At 30.6% G+C, this 10,849-nt stretch overlaps 1 long non-coding RNA gene across 1 annotated transcript; it reads left to right on the plus strand.

Annotated features, from left to right (window-relative positions):
- Window positions 1-528: 528 nt before the first annotated feature.
- LOC132624002 (uncharacterized) lies at window positions 529-6,967 on the plus strand. The gene is made up of 4 exons (XR_009576501.1): window positions 529-724; window positions 2,179-2,243; window positions 4,370-4,586; window positions 6,687-6,967. It is a non-coding gene; the product is annotated as an uncharacterized LOC132624002 (long non-coding RNA).
- The last annotated feature ends 3,882 nt before the right edge of the window (window positions 6,968-10,849 follow it).

Here is a 10,849-nt window from a genome sequence, read left to right on the forward strand (position 1 = left end):
CCACAATCTCGGGATGTTAAGTGAGGGGCAAAACTTAAAAACCACCAATTTGAAGGGCAAACATTAAAGACCACCCCAAATGAAGGCCAATCCACGCAAAAAAAGGTCAAATATATGTGCAAAACTGCAAATCACCTCGGTCGTTCTGTTGTTAGATCGGGCCTAGCCTAGTATTCTCCTTAACAGGTCAGCCCATGTGACATAATTTGGCTAAGGTTCTTATAGGCAATAATTATAAATGGAGCCATAAAGTTTGGGGATTCGGCACGGTGTAACTACTTTAGCATATTATTGGCATTAATTACCAACCCTTGTTATAAAATAATATTGGCATTGAATAGCCAAATCCACATTTTGGGCTATTATTTTAGTATTAGTATTATTATTTTACTATCCTTTAGAAGAGCCAGTTTAACAGGCATCTTCGTCGTCCGTTTGTGGGCCCAAAAAAATATTATGGGCCCACATATTTTTTTATGACCTGCTTTTTAATTCAGCTGCTTTCACTTCTAAAGGGTAGAAGATTATATTACCTTCAATCCACAATCAATCCAGAAACTTCTACAAGTACAAGTAGTAGAAGCTACAAGCTTCACCCAAAACTCAATCCAGAAAATTTTCAGCCTCTTCACATACAGTAAATCAAGAAGCTTCTCATCAATTTATACCACCAAAAATATAGTATAATTTTGCTCAGGCTGGTGCTGCAATTTTCAGATATCAGGTATTAATTTTTGAACTCTTCTAATTTGAGCATCGTTTCTTCTTTTGATAGCATTTTTTAAAGCTTCTTCACCATTTTTTAAAGCTTCTTCAACTTTCTAATGTAATAAACGAAATTATGGAAAAGAAATGATAGCGTACTTACAGTTACAGGTGAAGAGTTTGTTGGATTAATTTGTAAAGAAAAGAAAGTTTTAGGGCAAAAAGGAGATAAAGTAGAAATATAGATAAATCCAACAGCTCCAAAAAGAAGAGAAGAAACTGCAATAGTAGATATAGAGTTCTTGGTATATATATCCATTTTCATTTCTTTGGGAATATTGTTTTAGTGGATTTTGAATCTTTCGCAAAAGTGCAATTTTTTTGGGGTTTTGCCTTTTTGTTTAGACTATTCTTCAAATTTTTTGTACTCTTCCCTTGATTATTGTTGTCATGAGTTCTTTAGGCGGAGATGTGGGATTGTTTTACTCTAATTTTCTCTATATAAATCATATACTCTACATAGTCCGCTAATTTCAGAAGGTTAGCACACTATTTATTCTGTATTTTGCTTAATTTTTTGGGGGATAATATTTGGGTAAAATAGAAGAAATTGAATGTTTGAAGGAAAATTCTTCAAGAATGGTGAGCAGGAAGGTATGTAATTCTTTTTCTTTTCAATTTGTTAATAGGAGTATCAATATGCTATATGTGCTTCCTGATTCTCTGTTAAGAAAAACTAAAACAACATGTTAATGACTGCAATTTTTCATTGTTCTCTTAGAAGCATAGAGGCACTTTAGTCATGTAAAGATCAACAACATTATTTCCTTTGAGAAATAAGACCTTCAATCATTTTAGAAAATTATATGAAAATTGAGATGACAGGAAATTAATGAGAATAAACATAATGTAGTTTTAACCAGTTAAAGCAAGAAAAGTCCACTAGCAAGTATATCTGATAATGGTATTTATGTTGTTTCCATGTACTTCCATGATTTGAGCATGATTCTTCTTTCTCCTTACTTATGTCATGTGACACTACATTTTGCAACACTTAGGAGAAGGTATCTGATTATTGTATGGTGTGCAGAGGCATTGATATATCTATTTCATGGCGTTTTGTTATTAAATCAAAATAGATTTACTTCTTTTGGATGCCCCTTTATAATCTCTTCCATCCTTACTATTGGTGCCTTGTACTAATCTGCTCCTTGCAATGTATGTCGATGTGTGTCGCCCAATAGTTATTTCTCGGATTACTGCTTTAAATATTTATTTTGATGTACAAGTGGAGTCTTAATATGTCCAAGAATGAAAAGTTACCAGCTTCAAAAAATATGTCCAAGAATGAATAGATTGTTAAGTGAGTTGGAGGAAGGAGTGGAAACAATTTTGGGCTTATAGGACTTAGTCTGAGGTCTCTGCTCCTTCTTTATGCTAAATTTTTTTTCTATTATTCCTTGTGCTTTGTAGATACCTAAATAGAGTTGTAGTTGAGGTTCACACAACTCGGCCAGCTCAGGCTTGATCATTTGGAGGTTTGTGTTCTTCTTAGACGGTGCTGACTGTTACTTCCTTCACTTAAAACATCTTTCTGCTTTTGCATTTTCATTTATGTTTAAATGTTTGAAAATGGATCGACATGGAATGCATGATAGGTAGTTATAAGTTGTTAAGTATTCGATCCTCTTTACAAGTTCTTTTGAGGAAAAAAGGTCATAGTTTGGATGAAACTCTCACATACTCTGTATTTTCATTTAGTTGGATAAGCAGTCTTTTACAGTTGATTAGTTTTCATTAATACAATAGATTTATGTTAATGAATTTGGAACGAACTAACCCAATTCACAAAATGAGAGGAAGTATATGTAGTATTTTCAATCAGAAAATGGAGTTCTTTTCCTCTAATAAGAATAGACATCGAAGTAAATTAGAAGATTTATGAAAAAAAATGACATGCGTATAACCAATCAATATGTTAATTTCCTCTTTTTTATTGTGATATCGAGATAACTTTACAAATGCCAATTTTGGTTCATAATTTGTCCATTCGCGGATGTTGCATGGAAAACATCACATGAAGAGTATATAAAGGTTGCTGATATTGAAAATGTCTGAAATAGTTGAAGCATATGCTGGTCGCTCCTTTATCATATTTGTTTTTGCAAAAACTTTTAGAAGTTTAATCATCTTTTACACGATTAAAAAGCTTGCTTAATTTTTGAAGGTGATAATTCAGGGGCTAGAAGTGCCAAAGGAGCCATCTTATCTTTGATAATTGGGATAAAATTATTCATCTGTACGTACTTAAGAGCCTATTTGGATTGGCTTATTTTTGGTTCTTTTAAGTCAAGATAGGCCCATCCAAATGGGCTCTTAAAGCATTTCTTCTGGAGTCGCATCTATAAGTATATTTTCTTTTTCCTCTTTCGATGATATCTAGTCCATAAATTTGTTGACTAAAATCAGTAGATGTGTGCATTTTCATTTTTATTTTATTTTAGCTTCTTGGTATATCAGGGAAATTGTAACATCCATTCAGGACTATTTGAGTATTTTGGAGTTGGAGAGTTAGGCTTGAAGGAGAAAGAGTTTAGGGCAAAACTTTGAGCTCAATTTTAAAGTTAATATTCATTTTAGACTATTCTTCAATTTTTTTGTACTCTTCTCTTGATTATTGTTGTCATGAGTTCTTTAAGCGGAGATGTGGGATTGTTTTACTCTAATTTTCTCTATATAAATCATATACTCTACATAGTCCGCTAATTTCAGAAGGTTAGCACACTATTTATTCTGTATTTTGCTTAATTTTTTTGGGGATAATATTTGGGTAAAATAGAAGAAACTGAATGTTTGAAGGAAAATTCTTCAAGAACAGTGAGCAGGAAGGTATGTAATTCTTTTGCTTTTCAATTTGTTAATAGGAGTATCAATATGCTATATGTGCTTCCTGATTCTCTGTTAGGAAAAACTAAAAATCTTCAGGTTTGTTTTTCTAAGATATTGTTGTAGGGAGTGACAACAGGCAATGTGATAGAGAAATTTTAAAAAAAATAATATGATGATTCCTTATTGCAGAGGAGATTCACAAATTTAACTGTAGTTAAGATACAAATTACAGCTTCAAATAAATTTCATGACTGAACTACGAATATAAAGTCTGCCCTTTTTTTTTCGAGGGGTCGGCACTGTTTGATTTTCCAGAGAAAGTCTTATGAATTCAAGAAGTTCTTTCCTCAAAAGGTTCATTATGCAATTTGTGGATGTAATTATTTAAATTTCATGTCTTTTATTTCATTTAGTCGGAATAATTTTGAAGAAAGTCCACCACTTCAACTATGAAGAGGTAATTTGTGTGTTCTATTCACGTTGTTGAACCATGAATAGCTCATGCTATGTGTTTCTCCGAATAGTCATATGCCTTACTGATAGTTTTGTACCTTTGAAAGTATCGCCATTTTGTTCCTATCATTGTTAACTTTTTTTTTGGTTCTGATGTTATATGCTCCGGTATGATGATAAATAGTTGTAATTGATATTTCATGTTATATCGTATCAGATGTGTGCGGTGTACGAATAAAAGTTTAAACTTACAATTGAACTTGTATAAATTTTGTGAAACATTTACAAACTGTTTTTTTTTTTCTTTATTTCCTTGCCACAGGAATTTCCTCCTGATGCTATCCAACCTCTTGATAATCTCTGCTGGAATTGGGAACAGAGACATCATATATGTTGGTAGGGCATCAAGGACTGAGTTGATGAGTGTCACTCTACCCCTCAAGGACAAATATTGGCTCTTCCATCTGGCTAATTTCCTCTCAGGCCATCCATGAATCATCTGGAAAATGCTATGGCAGGCATGTTGCGAATTATCTCTGGTCAGCCTCCTCCTTAGATCTTCCTATTTTCTGTTAAGCAATAGGCTAAGGTAGAAGTAGTTCTAAATGTTGTTTGATTCAAGGTTTTTCATTATTCTCTTAGAAGCATAGAGGCACTTTAGTCATGTAAAGATCAACAACATTATTTCCTTTGAGAAATAAGACCTTCAATCTTTTTAGAAAATTATATGAAAATTGAGATGACAGGAAATTAATGAGAATAAACATAATGTAGTTTTAACTAACAAGTATATTTGATAATGGTATTTATGTTGTTTCCATGTACTTCCATGATTTGAGCATAATTCTTCTTTCTCCTTACTTATGCCATGTGACACTACATTTTGCAACACTTAGGAGAAGGTATCTGATTATTGTATGGTATGCAGAGGCATCGATATATCTATTTCATGGCGTTTTGTTATTAAATCAAAATAGATTTACTTCTTTTGGATGCCCCTTTATAATCTCTTTCATCCTTACTATTGGTGCCTTGTACTAATCTGCTCCTTGCAATGTATGTCGATGTGTGTCGCCCAATGGTTATTTCTCGAATTACTGCTTTAAATATTTATTTTGATGTACAAGTGGAGTCTTAATATGTCCAAGAATGAAAAGTTACCAGCTTCAAAAAATATGTCCAAGAATGAATAGATTGTTAAGTGAGTTGGAGGAAGCAGTGGAAACAATTTTGGGCTTATAGGACTCAGTCTGAGGTCTCTGCTCCTTCTTTATGCTAAATAATATTTCTATTATTCCTTGTGCTTTGTACATACTTAAATAGAGTTGTAGTTGAGGCTCACACAACTCGGCCAGCTCAGGCTTGATCATTTGGAGGTTTGTGTTCTTCTTAGACGGTGTTGACTGTTACTTTCTCTACTTAAAACATCTTTCTGCTTTTGCATTTTCATTTATGTTTAAATGTTTGAAAATGGATCGACATGGAATGCATGATAGGTAGTTATAAGTTGTTAAGTATTCGATCCTCTTTACAAGTTCTTTTGAGGAAAAAAGGTCATAGTTTGGATGAAACTCTCACATACTCTATATTTTCATTTAGTTGGATAAGCAGCCTTTTACAGTTGATTAGTTTTCATTAATACAATAGATTTATGTTAATGAATTTGGAACGAACTAACCCAATTCACAAAATGAGAGGAAGTATATGTAGTATTTTCAATCAGAAAATGGAGTTCTTTTCCTCTAATAAGAATAGACATCGAAGTAAATTAGAAGATTTATGAAAAAAAATGACATGCGTATAACCAATCAATATGTTAATTTCCTCTTTTTTATTGTGATATCGAGATAACTTTACAAATGCCAATTTTGGTTCATAATTTGTCCATTCGCGGATGTTGCATGGAAAACATCACATGAAGAGTATATAAAGGTTGCTGATATTGAAAATGTCTGAAATAGTTGAAGCATATGCTGGTCGCTCCTTTATCATATTTGTTTTTGCAAAAACTTTTAGAAGTTTAGTCATCTTTTACACGATTAAAACATTGTTGAACGTGAACCATGTTTCTCTACTTATAAATTTCTCCTACACTGACTGTATTATTTGTCAAAATGATGTTTGTAGGAAGAAATATCCTTCATATTCATCAATGAATATACTTAAATTACGAAGACTTCTTCTTTGTGCACATCTTTTCAAATATACCATATTCTTCCTGTGCTTGATAATTGTAATAAGATAAATTCTTTTATGATATCAATAAGTTCAATCTGAAACCAAGGATGTTCAGCCCCTCTTTTGAATACAAGTTAACTGGATCATTAAGGTTGGTGCTTTATATACTTATATTCTTGCAACAGGCATCTTGTGATTGTTACTTTAATACTTATATTCTTGCAGCAAGCACGTTGTGGTTGTTATTATTGCAACGTAATAATCTTAATTCTTACTCTCTTATGCTCTTTTGGGGTTAACAGTCTGTGTTTGGGATGATATGTGGTTTGTTGTTGATAGTGCTCTTTAAGCAGTGATCACCATTAATTTTGGTTTCCCTCTGGTACATTGATTCATTTCACAAATTTTCACTTATCGTGGAAATTACATTATGAACTTAAACAAGCATCAACATTTTGCAGGTATTATCTTGCTTTGGTGATGGTGTGAGACAACCTGAGAAGCTTATGCTTTTCACGTTTCAGTATCCGAGAGCAAAACTGTCACCTGTGACAGTGGTAACGACCGAACTGTCATCCCTAACAGTGGTAACAAAACTGTCTCTAGCATCAACATAAAGTTGCTTATGTGGTCCTTGAATTACGAAGCAAGCTTAAGACGTCTAAATGTGTTGTATTAGATAATTCAACTTATACTCTTTAGTAAAGAAGCTGAGTTAGTTCCATTGATTCTGTTCTGAAAATGTCCTTTTTAGTTATGTGATAATTCAATTTATTCTCTTTTAAGAAGTATTAATAAATTTTCGTAGCAAACACGAATATAATAAAGTTTTAGATACGGAGCACAAACTACTATGTTATATTAATCGTATTTTGAACATAGTATATATATATATATATATATATATATATATATATATATTATCACTATCTAAACACAACTACATATACATAGATACACTATAATCCGAAGTGTTGGGCCCGTGCGCAGCACGGGCATAGACCATCTAGTACTACTTAGAAGAGGGAGTTTGGTCGTCCCTCTTCGTCGTCCGTTGATTTTTATTACTACTTACAAGAGGGAGTTTGGTCGTCCCTCTTCGTCGTCCGTTAATGGGCCCCATTAAAAAAAAACTTTTGGGCCCTATATTAAACAGGCCCTAAAATAAAAAAAAATTATAAAAAAAAAAAATTGTGGATCCCATATATCTTTAACAACAACTAATATTTTAAAAAAATTGTGGGCCCCATATTAAATACCAACCAGTATTATAAAAAAAAGTGAATCCCATATTTAAAAAACAAACAATGTTAAAAAAAAAGTGGGCCCCATATTAAACACCATGCGTATTCGTAGCAAACGCTAATATAATAAAGTTTTAGATACGGAGCACAAATTACAATGTTATATCAATCGTGTTTTGAACATAGTACATATAAAAAAATAATTTGGGCCCCATATTAAACAGGCCCATAAAAAAAAATTGTAAAAAAAAAAACTTATGGGCCCCATATATATTAAACAACAACTAATATTAAAAACAATGTGGGCCGCATATTAAACACTATCCAATATTAAAAAAAGGTGGAACCCACCAAATCCAAACTCACAGGAAAAAAAAAAGTGAACTCCATATACCGTGCGTATTCGTAGCAAACACTAATATAATAAAGTTTAAAATACAGAGCACAAATTACAATGTTATATTAATCGTGTTTTGAACATAGTATCCCACGTTGACAAAATCAAGCAATATATATATAAAAAAAAAAATGAATCCCACATTGTGGGCCCCATATTAAACACCATCCAGTATTAAAAAAAAAAGTGGAATCCACCACATCCAAACTCACGGGAAAAAAAAAGTGGACCCCATATTAACAAAATCAAGCAATATTGAAAAAAAAGTGAATCCCATATTTAAAAAACAAACAATGTTAAAAAAAAATGTGGGCCCCATAATAAAGTTTTAAATACGGAGCACAAACTACAATGTTATATTAATCGTGTTTTGAACATAGTATCCCATATTGACAAAATCAAGTTATTATGTTCACTAAAATATACTTAAAATATTTATATTTTAAAATAAGATAGAATTTAATGCAAAAGACAATATGACAAGTAAAATGAGCTAAACCGAGAATATTTACCAACAATTAAAAAATAGTATTTCTTCGTTTAGATAGAAAATCAATTTCTACAACAAGTCTTCTCTTTTAAAAAATATTAATAAATTTGCCGATTTTGTATTCGTAGCAAACATTAATATAATAATATTTTAGATACGGAGCACAAACTACAATGTTATATTAATCATGTTTTAAACATAACATATACTCTCTCTCTCTCTCTCTCTCTCTCTCTATATATATATATATATATATATATATATATATATATATATAATCACTATTCAAAGACAACTACATACACATAGATGCACTATAATCTAAAGTGTTGGGCCCGTGCGTAGCACGGGCATAAGCCGTCTATATTATATAGAAGCATGGGTTTGCACCCATGCTTCGTCGTTCGTTTTCCACCCAAAAGAAGCATAGGTTTGCACCCGTGCTTCGTCGTCCGTTTTCCACCCAAAAAAAAAAGGTGTGGGTCCCAACTAAACATCAACCAATATTAAAAAAAATGTGGGCCCCAACTAAACACCAACCAATATTAAAAAAAAAAAAGGGGAACCCACCATCTCCAAACTCACGGAAAAAAAAAGTGAACTCCATATTAACAAAATCAAGCAATATAAAAAAAAAATGCATCCCATATTAAAAAATCAAACAATATTTACATAATTTTCAAAGTATCTCATTAAATCAATAATGATGGATTCATTGTCACGTGCGTATCAATCCATTAGTGGGAGCAAATGATATTATTGTACAACAACATACTTAAAATACTTATATATTAAAATAAGATAGAATTTAATTACTTTTTCATTTTTTCCTTACTCTAATAAATGTGAAAAGAGATTAATGCCATAAAAGAAAAATAATATTAAATGGAGATCAAATAATTAATAAGGTAAATTAATGAAATTATAATTCTAATTGACGTTTCCTTAAAAAACTGTGCAAAAGAAAACATGACAAGTAAAATGAGTTAAAGCAAAAAAAAAAATTTAAAAAAGTGGAACCCATCATCTCCAAACTCACGGAAAAAAAAGTGGACCCCATATTAACAAAATCAAGCAATATATATATAAAAAAAAAAGTGAATTCCATATTAAAAAAACAAACAATGTAAAAAACAAAAGTGCAGATTTTGTATTCATAGCAAACACTAATATAATAAAATTTTAGATACGGAGCACAAACTACAATGTTATATTAATCGTATTTTGAACATAGTATCCCATATTGACAAAATCAAGCAATATATATATATATATATATATATATAAAAAAAAAGTGAATCCCATATTAAAAAAAAAAATAATGTCAAAAAAAAGTGCAGACTTTGTATTCGTAGCAAACACTAATAATAAAATTTTAGATACAGAGCACAAATTACAATGTTATATTAATCGTGTTTTGAACATAATATATATATATACATATATTATATGCATAAAAATAGTGCAAACCCATGCTTCTATATAGTACTAATATATGCATAAAAATAGTGCAAACTAATAATGTCCAAAAAAAAAAAAGTACACCCCATAAAGGGTGGACCCCATACTAAACAACATCAAGCAATATAAAAAAAAAGTGGAACCCACCATCTCCAAACTCATGGTAAAAAAAAGTGGACCCTATATTAACAAAATCAAGCAATATAAAAAAAAAAAGTGAACCCCATATTAAAAAAAAAAAAATGTCAAAAAAAAATGCAGACTTTGTATTCGTAGTAAACACTAATATAATAAAGTTTTAGATACAAAGTACAAACTACAATGTTATATTAATCGTGTTTTGAACATATTATATATATACATAACAATAATGCAAATTAATAATGTCAAAAAAAAAAAGTGCACTCCATATTAAAAAATCAAACAATATTCATGTAATTTCCAAAGTATCTCATTAAGTCAATAATGATGGATTCATTGCCGCGTGCGTATCAATCCATTAGTGGGAGCAAATGAAATTACTTTTCTTCAAAATGTTAAGTAGTCAAACCATACAATTTTCTTTCTTTTTTTATATTAGCCTGAGATCTAATGTAGATATTAAACTGTTGTATTTGTTATTCCGCCGTGTCATTTATTTGTTATGTTTACTAAAATAAATATACTTAAAATATTTATATTTTAAAATAAGATAGAATTTAATTACTTTTTTATTTTTATTCTTACTCTAATAAATGTGAAAAGAGATTAATGTCGTAAAAAAAATATATCAAAAGGAGATCAAATAATGAATAAGGTAAATTAGTCAAATTATAATTCTAATCGAAGTTTTCTTAAAAACCATCCAAAAGACAACATGACAAGTAAAATGAGCTAAACCGAGAATATTTACCAAAAATTAAAAAATAGTATTTCTTCGTTTAAATAGAAAATCAATTTCTACTTTGTTTCGTTTTAAACATGTAAAATTAATTTAATAATTTGAATTAGAATTATCCAAATCAAAATTTGATAAAAAATAATAAGTATTTT

The sequence above is a fragment of the Lycium barbarum genome, chromosome 12 (assembly GCF_019175385.1).
Source record: "Lycium barbarum isolate Lr01 chromosome 12, ASM1917538v2, whole genome shotgun sequence".
Classification (NCBI taxonomy): Eukaryota; Viridiplantae; Streptophyta; class Magnoliopsida; order Solanales; family Solanaceae; genus Lycium; species Lycium barbarum.